The sequence below is a fragment of the Xenopus laevis genome, chromosome 6S, assembly GCF_017654675.1.
Source record: "Xenopus laevis strain J_2021 chromosome 6S, Xenopus_laevis_v10.1, whole genome shotgun sequence".
Lineage (NCBI taxonomy): Eukaryota > Metazoa > Chordata > Amphibia > Anura > Pipidae > Xenopus > Xenopus laevis.
Window position 1 is genome coordinate 14,452,036 of NC_054382.1, and position 16,092 is coordinate 14,468,127.

Sequence of the window (16,092 nt, forward strand, 5' to 3'; positions counted from 1 at the left end):
ATTAACAGCCCCCTTGGAGTTGGCTTCTGTCTTTTTCATGACCTCAGTCCTAAGCTAACTCTTACTTATTGTTCTTATTTGTTTTTGTTTTAATGCTTTGGTTCTCCCATGTTCTTTGTTTCAAAATACAGACAGAACCTAGAAAAGGTACTAAATGTATAACGAGTTAATGCCAGGCCAGTCCAGCAGGTCACCTCACCCCCACCATCATGCTTGCTTGTGGTTCAAGGTATGTACCTCACCTCCACTGCACCCTAGACACGTACCTCTCCTGCCTTCTCCTTGTTCCAGCCTTGGATAATGCTCTGCTCCAGAAAGGAGGAAGGAGCCACTCAGGCCCAGACTGAGATTAATAATAGGCCCTGGAATTTCAAGTACAGAGAGGCCCAAACAGCTCCCATAAGCCCACTAAATGTTGACTGTCTATGTCATCTTACATCAGACCCTCTGACATTTGCCAGACTCCACAGTCAGTTTGGGCCTGAACCCACCCAGAAAAGGGACACAAGGATTTTTCAAATATCCTAGCAGGCCAGCCCAACCCTGTTTAAAAATGCTCTCCTATTCTGGGTTTTTTTCTAGGATTTTTTAACTGTTAGTGACAGTGTGAATCTTCTCAAACATCCACACACTGCCTTCTTTGTCCACACCAGTGCTCCTTAATCCCAGGTTGCTCCAGGCAAATATCATCCACATTCATAAATGATTACGGCAAATATCAACCACAAATAAAGGAATAAGGCAAATGGAAGTATTGGTTGACTATTGCACCCTACAGTGTTTATTGCAAAGCAGAAACCAACAGCACAACGTTGATGGACTAACCCATAACCACCTTTTCAATGACTTTACACTTAAGGACAGGCGTTGTCAGTGAAAGCGTATGCTGTTGATTTCTGCTTTGTTTTAAAGACAGCCTATTAAGCATTCTGAATGTGTTCTCCCTTTATCTGTAGTGTGAATCCTCTATCATAAAGTTGTCTTCAATAAACAAGCACTAAGGGGCAGATTTACTAAGCTCGAGTGAATAGTTTGAATCAAAAAATATTAGAATATTTCGAACGAATCGAAGTAAAAATCGTTCGACCATTTGATAATTGAAGTACTGTCTCTTTAAAAAAAACTTTGACTTCATACTTCGCCAAATTAAAGCTACCGAAGTCCAAAGTTAACCTATGGGGACCTTCCCCAGCATTTTTCCCCAGTTTTTTTTTGGTCGAATAAAAATCCTTCGATCCATCACTTAAAATCATTCGATAGAACGATTTTTATTTGATCGTTCGATCTAAGCTTTTGCACTAAAATCCTTCGAATTCGATATTCAAATTCGAACGATTTTACTTCAAGAGGTTGAATTTGAGGGTTAAAGCCCTCGAAATTCGACCCTTGATAAATCTGCCCTTATCAGTCTGTAAAACATAAAACACCCATAAGTCCTTCATCAGATGATAATTCAACCCTTTCTTTGTTAATAATGAACACTGACATCCAAAATACTGAATATATTCCAAGGGGACTTACTTTTACAACTCAGGCCTTTTTAATTTCAGACCAGGGAAACATCAGAAGACAGAAGAGCACCATTCGCGTTATTGGAAAAAGTATTCGCAATATTCAACAGAAGCCTTTACCAACCTTTACTTGATGTAACTGAAAAAAATTAAAAAATCTCACCATCATCAGACGTATAATTTTTGATGAAACTAAAAAGAAATGTAATGTCAGTAAATATAGAAAAATATATATCTTGATGTATCTTAAGGTATTTATAAGCTGATTATACCTTAGGATAGTTTATGACCTTTCCTCTAATCATATCATGAATCTGAAAGGCCTTACAAGAAATAATGTCAAACCTTGAAAGTTCTGCGGCTGTTAGCTACCTCTCGGAACTGGCCAAATGTAATAGTTTATAACATCACAGCCTAAAATAGACACATAAAAGAAATGTAATAATTTCTTGAGGCCTTTTTAAGTTTAAACAAATAACTGATTAAAGGAAAGGTCATTAACCAGACTATGAATTCTCCTTATGAGTCCATCAGACTTTGTTATATCACTAACCACTTTTTTTTGGGGGGAGGGAAGGTTAGTGTTTCAAACTTCTATCAATATTACAGTAATTCTATTAGCCTCACGTAGTACTGTATAAACTAATGATAAATCTCTACTGAGAGATTAATAAATTAGAAGTATTCAAATGTTCTGAGATTTGGTAAACACGAGAGTAAAACAAAAGGTTCTTTCACTGGTATATTTTGTCCTTGCAATCTGATCATGCTAACCTGGTCTAGGGTTATCATTTCAATTAATTATTTCTGGCTTATCTTTGCCCTCAGACCTCTTTGTAATATGTCTTCATATAAATCTCAGCTATCAATGGAAACTTTGAAACTTTCTTAATCTCTCTCAAATTCTGTTACACTAGAAAAGAACATTTCATTGAATACAAATGAAAGAGAAGGTTGAACATTCAGGTATAACAGGAAAGGCACCCAAACAAAACAGCAGTCAAAAGGCCACTAAAACATTAGCTATTCTTATACAACTACAGTCATTTAATGTGACACAGTATTGGAACAAGATATTAGGAAACTGTTTTGGACTGGTTTTGCTGGAACATTGGTTTCAACTGATAAAACGACCAGCACAGTTGATGGCTCCTCCAGAGCACAGTTTAGTGATTTGCTTACTGAAGGAATTTATGCTTTTATATTAAATAGTTCAACAGCATTTAAGTGTCTGTTTATTTAAGTTTCATGCCCTGCAGTGAAGAAAGCCTGGGTACAATTTCTTTGATGATATAGAGGCGAAAGCAGTATCAGATCTTTTACAAAGAGGGACTGAAGAATGTAGGATCAACATGGTTCTACTTTGTGTAGAATTTCACTATATGTTTGTAAACGACATCATCTAGTGGACCCTAAAAATGAAAAGTTTTGCCTCTAAATAGTTGTACCCCAGGTTCTTTGGAGAGTCACTAAAAATGGGCATGAAAAATAAAGACACAATTAAAGTCCAGTCCTCCGATTGCTTAGTGGTAGAGCAAAGGATTGTAGGTGTCATAGAGCAATCTTTAATTTGGTGGTTCAACTCCAGCTCAAAGGAGTTTCAGGAAATCTTCTGCTCTAACTCTATTCTCAAGGCTCCTTAAAGGAGAAGGAAAGCTATGGAGGCATTATTGTCAATAGATTAGCTGCAATAGTGCAAGCTTGAATGCTATATTTATTCTGTAGAATGTTTTACCATACCTGAGTAAACAGCTCTAGAAGCTCTCTGTTTGTTTAGGAAAGCAGCTGTCATATTAGCTTGGTGTGACATCACTTCCTGCCTGAGTCTCTCCCTTCTCACTCATAGCTCTGGGCTCAGATTACAGCAGAGAAGGGAGGGGGAGAGAGTAGCAAACTGAGCATGCTCACGCCCAGGGCAAGGAAGTTTAAGTTGCAAACAGGAAGTCTGATACAGAAGCCCATGAGTACACAATAGAAGGAAAGAAATGTGGTGTTTCTTTTGACAGAGGACTCAGAGCAGCATTACTTTGAGGGTTTACTGGTATCTTTAGGTGGACCTTTCTGATAAGGCTTACTTAATTTTAACCTTTCCTTCTCCTTTAAAGGGGACCTGTCACCCAGACCTTTATAATAAAAATCCTTTTCAAGTTAAACCTTAAACCCAAATTTATTTTTTATTAAAACACCCATGCCTGTTATAAAGTCATTTAAAACTCTCAGCTGTCAATCATATATTGCCTGCTCCTCCTCTATGCCTTTGCGGGGCAGACAATGACTTCACTGTCCATTCTGCACCTCCTAGATGTCACTGCATTCCTCTCATTCCCCTCCCTCATCTCTAATTATTTCCATTTAATTGTGTAGCCAGTGCAGAGGCATGAGCATCAGGTGTCCCATTCTGGCACATAAATGAAATTTTGGCATGATGTAGCTTTATAACAGTATCCACAAAATGGCTGTCACTGACAAGATTGAAATAATTTATATAGCATGAATGAAGTTTATTTTACTGGACTAATACCATTAAATAAGATTTAGAATTATTTCTTAGTGTGACAGGTCCTCTTTAAGAATCAAGACGTCCTGATGCAACTTGTGCACGTTGTGACAATACACATTCAAATTAACATCAGCATTAGTGTACAATTTTCTTTACAACAGTCAGTTCTGTCCATGGTGCAAGCCTATTAACGTACCTTGAAATTACAGCCAGGTCCAGTCCAGTTTCATCACGGTTCTATAGCATCCCTACAAGCAACTTTGCCCAGTTCATCGGAGCATGCAGAATAGTGGCATTGGCGCTTACTGCAAGATATGACCTTCATTTTTCATCCATTCTAGTCATTTGTTATTGCGCATGCATCTTTAATGGAGGCCTTTGCAGAAAATCTAGATTTCTGAGTTTGAAAATCTTGAAAAAATTTATTTGTCTTCATTTTTGGTGCAGAGTTAAATGTAAGCTCATTTCTCATCACATCAAAGAAAAGGTTAGCCATGCAGTAAAAAGGACAACAAAGACAGTTCATACTATCCCTGAAATGCTAGATTCTCTTTTCTATCTAATTTCATATTTGCAGAACCTAAAATTGGACTCAGACATCATCAATCAGACAAGGATAAATGAAATAAAGCCGTTTACCAACACGATACGTTATCGGAATGCTTTCTTTTTCCTTAGTTAAAACACAGCATGTGTGTAGAACCTTTTAAAAGTAAGAAAATAGACAGTTTCACAAAAAAAGGGTAATTCAATGCATGCCAATTTTTAAAATGCAGATTACAACTGAAATTTAGTTTTGAGTTTAATTTTACTTTGTGAATCTTAAACAATGAAATCTGCATATAAAAAAACAAATCGTTCACCTCATTTCATTTACATGGTATATATTTACTGTATATTCTGTATATTTTTATATATAAAAAAAAAAAAAAAATATATATATATATATATATATATATATATATATATATATATATACATACACTGTTTATTAATGAAATGTTCTATCTGTCATCTTTCCTATAATGTAGTATCCCTAATGAATAGTGATGGGCCAATTTGTCCCGTTTCGCTTCAACGAAAAATGTGGGAATTTACAGCAAAAATAATTTTGCGAAATGCATTGAAGTCAATGGACATCAATATTATCTTGATGCACGTCAATGTTGATGCCTGCGACAATTTTTTTTTTTTGCGCCTAATTTGTCCAAATGCATTACAGTCAATGGGGGAAATTTACTAAAGGGCGAAGTGGCTAACTCTGGCGAAAATTCGCCAGCGTGACGTCATTTCACCACTGCAAATTAACTAACGGTTGGTGTAATTTCACCAAGGAGATAGACTCTGGCACAACTTCGCACTCTAACGCCAGGCAAATTTTTGGTCTGGTGAAAGAGCGTTACTGAACGTTACCTCTATCGCCAGACTTGCCTTCGCCACCTAAAGACCAGGCAAAGTGCATAGACATAGAGTAGATAGGAGTTCCTTATAAAAAAGTTGAACATTTTTCTAAGTCCCAAAAAACTCTGGCGTTTCTTCTTATTTAAAGGGTGATAGGCTGAAAAAGATCGTAAATTTTCTTTGGGGTACCCTCCTTCCCCCCTACATTTGCTAACATATGGCACCTAAACTATACTGTGGGCACATGTGTAGGGCATTATAACAACATTATTTTATTTTATTTAAGTTCCCTGGCCTTGTGTAGTTTAATGTATTTGCTGCAACATATACGTCCATTGTACTTTAACTGCACGCCGTATGCTAATTAACCAACGCTATCGTAACTGCTGAGCGTAATTTCACTGGCGTAATTTCACCAGCGTTCGGAACCCTGTGCGCAACTTTGATTCTTCGTGAATTAGCGTTATCCAGGCGAATTTACACCTGGCGAAGTATTGCGATTTGCGCAAAGTCATCGCTGGCGAATTTTTGCCGGTTAGTGAATTTTCCCCTTAGTGCGTCAGTATAATTTTGACGCGCAGCAATTTTTATGCACGCGACTATTCTGAAAAGCGCCTAAAATTTTCTGACACGGCTGATTTTTGCCTGGCGAATTTATTCGGCCATCACTACTGATGAATTATGATATTTACTGTTTTTAGATATTTTAGAATAAGTAATATGAGCACTATAACACATATCACAGTACATGTCGTGATTTTATTATGAAATAATGAATTTACTATGAATTTCAATATTGCACTTATATAGTAATAGCTTTATTTTATATGTATGTGAGGCACTATCATTAGAAATCATGCTGTTCTGATTGTCACTTGTATAGCTATTTATGTATATGATTTTTTGAGGTACAGGTGTCCTTTCCCTTAGATATCATCAATAACCACTTGCCCATTGTTGGTAGAAAATGATATGATAAATGGAGTTTGCTGAATACGGCAATATGGCATTGGTAAATAAGGTACATGTATAGGATCCATTATCCGGAAACTCGTTATCCAGAAAGCTCCGAATTAGGGATGGTCGTCTTCCATGAACTCCATTTTATCCAAATAATCCAAATTTATAAAAGCGATTTCCTTTTTCTGAAATTTTTTTTATACGCACGACAATTTTTTCTCACTCCAAATGCATTAAAGTCAGTGAGCGTTTTTCTTGTGGCAACTTTTTTGTCTCAGCGACTTTTTTGCCTAAATGCATTAAAGTCAATGGGTGTTTTTTCTTATGGCGACTTTGTCTCTGAGACAATTTTGTAGAAGCGAAATTATGTCTTTGGCCGGGCCAAGGACATAGTTCTGGCCACAACCCAGTGGAATTACCACACTGCACCAAATCCGGTCGACCAATAGATAAAACTCTTGGGTTTCAAGCTTTTAGTCACACTAAGGGGGTTATAAGTCCAAATGGTAAAAACTTGAAAAATTCAAGAATTAAATCTGCATTTTTGTGAATTCTCTTTTATTTTTTTTCATGATTTATCGTCAAGGTCCTGTAGAAAATGGCAGAGGTCCTATTTGCAATTTTAAGATATTATGGTCTGTGCTGGGTTTCGTACGATAATCGATAATCTGAACATTTTGTGCTTTTTCACCGATTTCATGTAAACTTTGGTCTTGATTTTTTGTGCGACAATCCTAAAAAGTCACAGTTTTTATGCAACAATCTGAAAAAGTTTTTCCTGATCTAATTTTTTGTGTTTTTTTAAGGGTAAATCGTGGATTCTAGTTTGGTCTGACTTTTTTATTTAAAATAATCCCCTAAATGTTATTGTCCAACCTGGAAACAACGGTAGCTATCAACCCAGTTAGGCACATGGACTAGGTCAGCAGTTAACCAACCAAGAACACCCCCAAACATCTACTAATTCACTGATATCTCTCTGGTTAAGTAGTTGGTTATATCAACATGTGTTTTAAAGTTGCCCATACATGGAGAGATCCGCTCGTTTGGCGATGTCGCCAAACGAACGGATCTCCCTCCTATATGCCCAACGATTGGATCCTAACGATGCCCAAACAGGCGGGCGGATCGCGGGACCGCATCAACGAATAGATGCGGCCGCGATCCGACGGGATTTTCTGTCCCATCCGATCGAGATCTGGCCGACTTTCGGCCAGATCTCAATCGGTGAAGCCCGTCGTGGGGCCCCATACACGGGCCAATAAGCTGCCGACATGGTCTGTCGGCAGCTTTTATCGGCCCGTGTATAGCCACCTTAAGTTTAGATTTTATTGTTCCATACTAAACCACCCTTCTGAACATCTTAGTGTGAGTATCGTCGTGCATTTGTATGTTCATGTTGACAAAATTGATTCTGCATACAGTAGCCCTACATATTGCTGCAGCCCTGGATATTATTTTTCTACAAGAAGACACCCAAGTGTTTTAAATGCATTAATTGCATTAAATGCATTCATTGAATCTGCCATCACAACCTTACCAGCCAGGGCATTCCACTGCCTTATTGTCCGCACAGTGAAGAACCATTTATACTGCACTGCATATTCTCTGCCTACAACAAGCACTGTAATTGCATTTTGTAGCCTTTTTGTATCACTTCTGTTATAGTTCTTAATGTTATTGGTGCTAATAATTTTTATTTATGTATTGTTTGTCAACTTTGACGTGTGCTGTGCTGTACTGTGTGCTAGTTCTACACACATGGAATTGATTCATGGGAGAGCTCAAGCAGGTATCATGCTAATCATTCTTTTTAATCTGTATTTATAAGTGTACCACTCTTCGTGTGACTCCATTTAACTTCTCTTCATGTTTCTTATTAACTTAGGTAGAATTTACTGCTTAAGTATTGCACAAATGAGTTTCTTCATTATTGTGCTACATTCCTGAAACTGATTGTGTTCATTCTATATATATATATATGGTTTTTATTGCTTAACTATACTCTGGCGTTTAACTGTATTCTAGCATGTGGATGTCATTTTGACAATAAGAGCTAAAGGGTATTTATGATGATGCAGCTTTTTACCTGCTGCATGGGCAAAACAGGCTGACATATACTGTAAGTTGAAGATTATATATTTTTTAATATACTATATATATATATATATATATATATTCACAGACCAAAAGGCGCACACCGTTTACTTCGGTACATACCTGGGTGCCTGCCGAGTTTAGGTATGTATATGTATGCAGAAAGGCGGCACTCACAGGGTTTTTAGTCAAAAATAAAAAGTTCTTTATTAAATCTCAACGTTTCGATCCCCCACAGGGATCTTCGTCAGGAGTATACAAACATATACTCCTGACGAAGATCCCTGTGGGGGATCGAAACGTTGAGATTTAATAAAGAACTTTTTATTTTTGACTAAAAACCCTGTGAGTGCCGCCTTTCTGCATACATATATATATATATATATATATATATATATATATATATATATATATATATATATATATATATATATATATATATATATATATATATATATATATATATATATATATACATATAAATAGGCTTTCACCTTGAAAAAGGTCCCAAGAGGGACCGAAACGTCAGTGATACATATGTTTTAAATATAACTTTTTTTCATACTTAAAGTCCCTTGGTGCTGGTTTTTCTTGATTGGATTATATACAAATTTTTTCCGTGCACAGGGGCAGCCACAAAATGGCTTACCTGACATGAGGTGCTGTCTGCTACGAAAATTTATATATATATATATATATATATATATATATATATATATATATATATATATATATATATATATATATATATATGTTATCAATTTGTGGTCTGGATCCCCAATAGTAGAAGTGGAACAGGGATAAAATATAGCCTGTTACCCTTGTTACCCCCTACTGTGGTCCCTTCCCTACAGGCAAGCAGAGCCTGGGGAGAGCCACTCCCTTCTATACTCCTTGGTGGAGTGCAAAGCTATTCTTGCTAACTAAAGCTCACTGTGCTATAACAGTTGCTATCCTGCACACTAGCTAACCTAGTTCACAGGGTCTTTGCAACTTCTCAAAAGTAGTGATGGGCGAATTTATTCACCAGGCGCGAATTCGTGGCGAATTTGAGCGATTCGCCGCCAGCGAATAAAAAAAAAATGCCCACGAAAATTAGCAGCAAAATTTCGAATAAACGGACGCCGGCATCAAAAACGGGCACCGGCGTCAAAAACGAGACACCGGCGCCATTTCGTGAATTTTTCGCCGTTTTGCGAATTTCGAAGCGAAACGAAACGGCGCAAATTCGCCCATCACTACTCAAAAGGGGTTGTCCTTTGAAGACCTAACACTTCTGGGGCCTTGTTGACTCTAGGTTCATGGATATCCAACCAGATCAGCTGCTGCAGGCCAAAGAGGAAGGCTAAGCACTATGTTAAAGTGAGGCAAGAAATGGTCATCAAATAAGTTGTAATGGTCATTGCTACATAGTGACGTAGTTACCAAAACGAGTCCATTAAGTTCAACCCCTTCAAATGAAACCCAGCATCCATACATACACACACATTCACACAGACTGGGTACATGAACTTTCACCCATCAACGAGGGAAATGAAGCCTAATGGGGAAATGAAGCCATAGGGACTATTAACCCTGCACTTTTACGCTACATTCCTTCTTTCCAAGTTTTTAAACATAGTTCTACTGTATACAATTTAGAATTTTTTTTTTATTTATTTGCACCACTTGAAAGTGTTTCAAAAAAGAATGTTCTTCCAGTAGCTAAAGGATTATTTTCTTGACATATTCAGCCCCTCCTTCCAATTAGGCTTGTTTTTTGTTATTATTTCATTGTGGCTGTTTTCTTTGTCACTTCCTTCCCTCTTCTGATCTTGCCAAAAGAAAAAAAACATTCATCAGACGAGACAAAATAAGCCAAATAGCTTCCTAATGAATCTGGATAGAAGTTGAAATAAAGGGTAAATCAACTCCATATGCACTATTTTCTATTTCTAATCGAACTGGGCAAGCTACCATGTTTACTAAATGTATGTAAGTAATGTTTATTCATTATTCAGAAATAGTTTCAGTCTGATGTTTCCGCTCTACATACAGAGATGGTCATTTCAAAAAAGGCAAGGTTGTGCTCACCAATAAATTTTGAATTATTAGACGGGGTGCAATGAGGCTGGGGAAACAAAGTTCATACAGAGTGAGAGAGTGAGATTTGCCTCAGAAGGCACTGTAACAAAACTGGAACTGATTATTTAATGGAAATTACTGCATGGGCTCAGAAATGCTTCAGAAAACCATTCATTGCGGAACCAACAAATGCAAGTATCAACTCTACCATGCAAAAAAGGAACATATATGAACATGATCAAAAAAAACTGCTGCATTCTCTGGGCCCAAGCTCATTTAAGAAGAACTGAACTAAATGGAAAACTGTCCTGTGGTCTGACCAGTCAAAATGTGAAATTCCTTTTGGAAATCATGGATGACGTGTCCTCTGGGCTACAGAGGAGAAGTTTATGAGTGCACAGTTCAAAATGAAGTTTAAAATAATTAGGAGTCAAAATCTCAGAGACTTAACACATCTAAAAAACTTGGGCCAAGAAAAACTTTACCTGGAAAGAGAAAGTTAGTACTACCAAAATGACTATCCTCCCTAAATATATCTATCTATTTTCCATTTTACCGATTCCCCTTAGCAAATCTTACTTTAAAGAGCTTAACAGGGATATATTATTTTAAATTTGGCAATCCAAAAGATGGAGAGTTAAGAGAGAAACATTATATATAGATCAAAATGGAAAGGAGGGGGGTTAGCAATGCCAGATTTTGAAGCATATTACCAAGCAGCAATTATTTCCACCTTATTAGAATACTGTAATACGTACTCAAAGGTTCAATGGCATACCCTAGAAAACTTTTGGACAGATAACTCATTGGCCACCCTCCTCTTGATATGAAAAGAGACTATATCTCAACTTATTATATTTGCTTAGATATTTGACACAAGGTTAACAATGACCTAGCACTGGCCCCCTACCACTCACCTCTACTATCACTATGCAACAATGTTGAATTCCACCAGGGAGGCTAGACAAATGCAATGTCACAGAATTTAACAGAAACCCCTAGGTGAAACACCTTTTACTATCAGAGACCAACCAGGTTCCAGCTGTAGAGCACACAAGAGACAACCGGACAATCAGAGACATATGGAGATACAATCAGAGACATATAGAGACACAATCAGGCACTAAATTTCTTACAAACACTAAAATTGAAAGGAACCAGGGCTAAATCACTTATTGATTTTAAACAACCGGTACCTCAGAAGCACCGCTTTGACACTAAGCTCGAGTGAATAGTTCGAATCAAAAAATATTCGAATTTCGAAGTAATTTTTTGGGTACTTCGACCATCAAATTGGTTAAATTCGATCGAATTGGTTAAATTCGATAGAATTCGATCGAGCTAAAATCATTCAAATTCGATATTCGAATTCGAAGGATTTTACTTTGAGGGTCAATTTTGAGGGTTTTTTAACCCTCAAAATTCGACCCTTGATAAATCTGCCCCTTGTTGTCACTAATATACAAAATCCTCATCAAAGGAAAATATCCATTACACCCATCCATTGCAAAAACCTGATGAAAAACTCAACAGCTCCTAACTGAAAAGGAATGGGATTATGGGGTAGATTTATTAAGGGTCAAATAGTAAATTCAAATTTTTTTTGGTCAAAACTGTCAAATTCGAATTTTTGACATTTATCAAACCTATACCCTGGGAATATGACTATGAAGATTTTCATTCATCCTAGAAATACCGTACCCTGGGAATAATTTGTATACGACTATTGGCCATCTTAAACCTGCTGAGTTGATGTATAAGTCAATGGGAGAGGTCCAGTGACCAATTTGAAGATGTTACTAGCCTTTCTGACATTCAAGGGGTTTTTTTTGGCCAAAAACCCTGATTTGAGTTTAGTCTAATTCTATTCTAATTTTATTTGAGTTTAATCTAATTCGATTTGAGTTTTTGGGTCAGTAATTTTCAATAGCATTTTAGATATTAAATTTTTTTCTTAAATTACCTCCCAATCAAATTTTGAGTATATTCAAATTTATTAGAGCTAAAAAATACTCACTTGAATTAGAAATTCAACCTTTGATAAATGGGCCTCTACGTGTTCAGGCCTATAAACAAATGCTCTATACAGGAATACTCATATAAGTTATTTTCAAGATGGTAGGAAACTCTAGTAGTTCTAAGGAAAACGAGGCTGATGGATAATGAATGATCTTTCTCTACTGGAGATGTGAACAACACCATACATGGCTAACATGCCCTATCTTACAAATTTATTGGAATGAGGTTGTCTCCATATGTTCAAATATAATTGGAGAGAAAGTAGTTAGAAACTCCCCAGCCATATTACTATTCCATAAAATTGGATCAGAAAATTCCAAAAAAAGAGATCTTCTTATACAACTACTAATAGTGGCTAAAGCACAAATACCAATGCTATGGAGAAGCAAAACACCTTTAAAACAGAAAGATAGATCCACACCATAAATGAAATTTGTCTAATGGATGAACTTACTGCCACTAGATATGATAAATATACAGATTACTTAGCTACCTGGTTGCCATTTAGGTACTATATCACAAATGATACCTAGGAGGGGGAAAACAGAAAAAAACAAACATTCTCTAATATATAAAAGTGAAAATTATAAACCAGAAATTAGTTAATTACTCACTTAAGTGGCAATACCAAAACAACAGCTTATGTTATGTTAAGTTATACTAATACTTTATTATGTTAGAAAAACAAACAATGTAAAATTATTTGACATGTAAGGTGGTTATTTATCAAAAAAATCGAGGTTTTTTTTACTATAAAAAAACTTGAATTTTTCAGGATTTATTAAAAAATTCTAAAAAATCCGGCATCTCAGACCTACAGAGGTTGTATGTAGTCAATGGGAGAGGTCCCTATCTTGTTTTAAAATTTCTGTGGTCTGCACTGGAATTAACCCCAAAATCTGACTCTTTCGGGCTCATAGAGCAAAAATTTGAAAAATTCTGGCTTTTTGGGACAAAGCCGAAAAAATAGAGCGATTCTGGAAAACACTCATGCGATTCAGATTTTTGCTCAATTTATTCGTGTTTGTCCCTGATCCGATGAAATCGTGAGTTTTTTATTAAAACATAATTTCACATTGTGGATACTAGCTTAGATTAAAATAATCAGAAAAATTCAGACTTTAATAAATAAGGTCCTAAATTATATTCATGTGCGCTTCAAAAGCCGAGCAAGCTCTTTGGAGCCCCAGGTGCAAGCTGTACCCCCTGCCAGGGCAAAATTACACAGATCAATGAAGACAGCAGAACTCTGGTATTATTGAAAAAGTGAAGAACTTTACTTGAAGTGCCTTAGCCTAAGGCACTTTAAGTAAAGTTCTTCACTTTTCAGTAATGCCGGAGTGCTGCTGTCTTCATTGTTCTAATAAATAAGGCCGTAAATGTTACCAAAACTTGTAACACTTATAGACTGACTGTATACTTTCTCCTTAATATTAATACCTCTTATTTACGCTTGATTAATAAAACTGGAATACAAAAATAAAAAGGCTAAAATGCTTAAAGTGTTCCTAAGCACTTACTATGCATTTACATTAGAGTTTCAGTTGGAAAATAAGTTATAAGGCTGACTAATCATTTACGTTATGGGTTATGTTCAAAAGTCAATTGCACTCGCAAAATAAATACATAAATATAAATGATATGGAAGTAATATAAAAGAGAAGCACTAGAATATGCATCTAGTCTCTGCATCCTAATAGAGATTTATGGCACTGAAAGCCCCAGACGGCAAAGAAATCACTATGATTTAACATATCTTTTAACTCTCCCTGGGGTCACATTGAGTTGTGTTGATGAATTATTTTGGAAAAAAAAGTCCTAGAGGAAAAGTTACACAAATGACCCTCCTTTCACGAATTCATGTCATTCATGTCATTGCTTAGTAATCACTCTGCAGGAAAGACATAAAAGACATAAAATATATTTATTGCAGATGGAAACAAGGAGATGTTTGGGAACTCATATTTTAAAATGATTTGAAATAAGTGAACTAAAAATATTTAACTAACATTTAGTTTTTTTAAAAAAAAACTTTAAGGGGTTATTTACTAAACTCTGAATGCAAAAATCATGGACTTTTAAAAAATTGCCAATTTTTCTGAATTTATTAAACCCAGAGGATGGAAAAGTCAGAATCTGAAAATCCGGCATCTCAGACCTGTCAAGGTTACATTTAAGTCAATGGGAGTCGTCCCAATGATTTTTTGATGTGTGCTGGGTTTCATGCAATACCCCGAAGTTTTCAGAGTTTTTGGGTGAAAATTCCTTGAAATTTGTGAAAATTGGATGAAAAAAATACAAAAAAATCATGAAAATCGGATTTTTACCAGCAAAGCAACTTTTCGGGAAAATGTAATAATAAATAAGCATCAAAAACCCAAGCAGATTTGATCAGAGTTTGTAGCAGAAAATATTGAGATAAATTTGGACTTAGATAAATGACCCCCTTAATTTTCAGGATTTATTGATGTACAATGCTGAAAAAAGTCAAATCAGAGAATCCGCCATCTCAGACCTGCCAAGGTCTGTCAATAGGAGAGGTTCCTATCCTATTTGTAAGTTTCTTTGGTCTGCACTGGAATTTGCCGGAAAATCCGACTATGGGCAGATTAACTAACAGGCGAATTTTTGCCAGCATCAGCTTCGCACCCCTTGTACTGCTTCGCCAGACGCAAATGCAATATGGATCCGCTAATTTACTAAAATGCGAAGTTACTAGCTAGCGTTACTTCAGCAGTGCGAGCATTTCATAGTGAAAATGAGCTAGCGTTCATTTGTGCCAAGGAAAATTCGCTAGTGATCTTGCGCTTAGGTCAATTTGCATAGGGCAGGCGATTTAAAGTTGCATGGAGGTCTTTATTATAAATGTTGGTGCAAAAGCTTGAAGTTACCACTTTTTCTTACAAATGTCCAGGGAACCTTAGAGAGTTAATATAATGCCCTACACATGAGCCCACTGTAAAATGAATGTTCCATATGTTATGAAAACCGGTTACCCAACAAAAAGTTTGTCAGCCAAAAATAGCTTGTCAGGACTTTTGTAGGCAATTCCGCTTCAAAAAAGGAAAAGTCGCCAGCGTTTTTTTGAACTTTAATGCATTTTCGGCACCCAGGATATGATGTAAGTGACAGAAGATTGAGGAGGATCTAGCTGCTTTACAGCACTTTGCCTGGACCTTTCCACAGGAAGGCTGACCTGTGGAAAGGTATTTAATTGTAGTTAAGACTTAGGAAGCTCTCTCTGAGCAGGGCAGAGAACAGGAAGGTTACCTGTCTGTGTTAAGAACTCCCAGAGGTCAGGGGGTGCTGCCTGCTGCTGACCAGGTGATTGAGATTGAGTCTAAAGTTATTGAGGTGCTGCCAAAAGGTGAGCCAGGCCAGAAGCTGGTGAGATCTCCCAGGAGGAGAGAGTCAGCAGGACTTAGTGAGAAGCCTAAATATTCCTCCTGGAAGCCACCTGGTATGGTAAGAACCCGAGAGTGGCGAAAAGTCTTGAATGCATGATGTCCTGTATGGCAGTGACTTTATGTTGGACGAGTT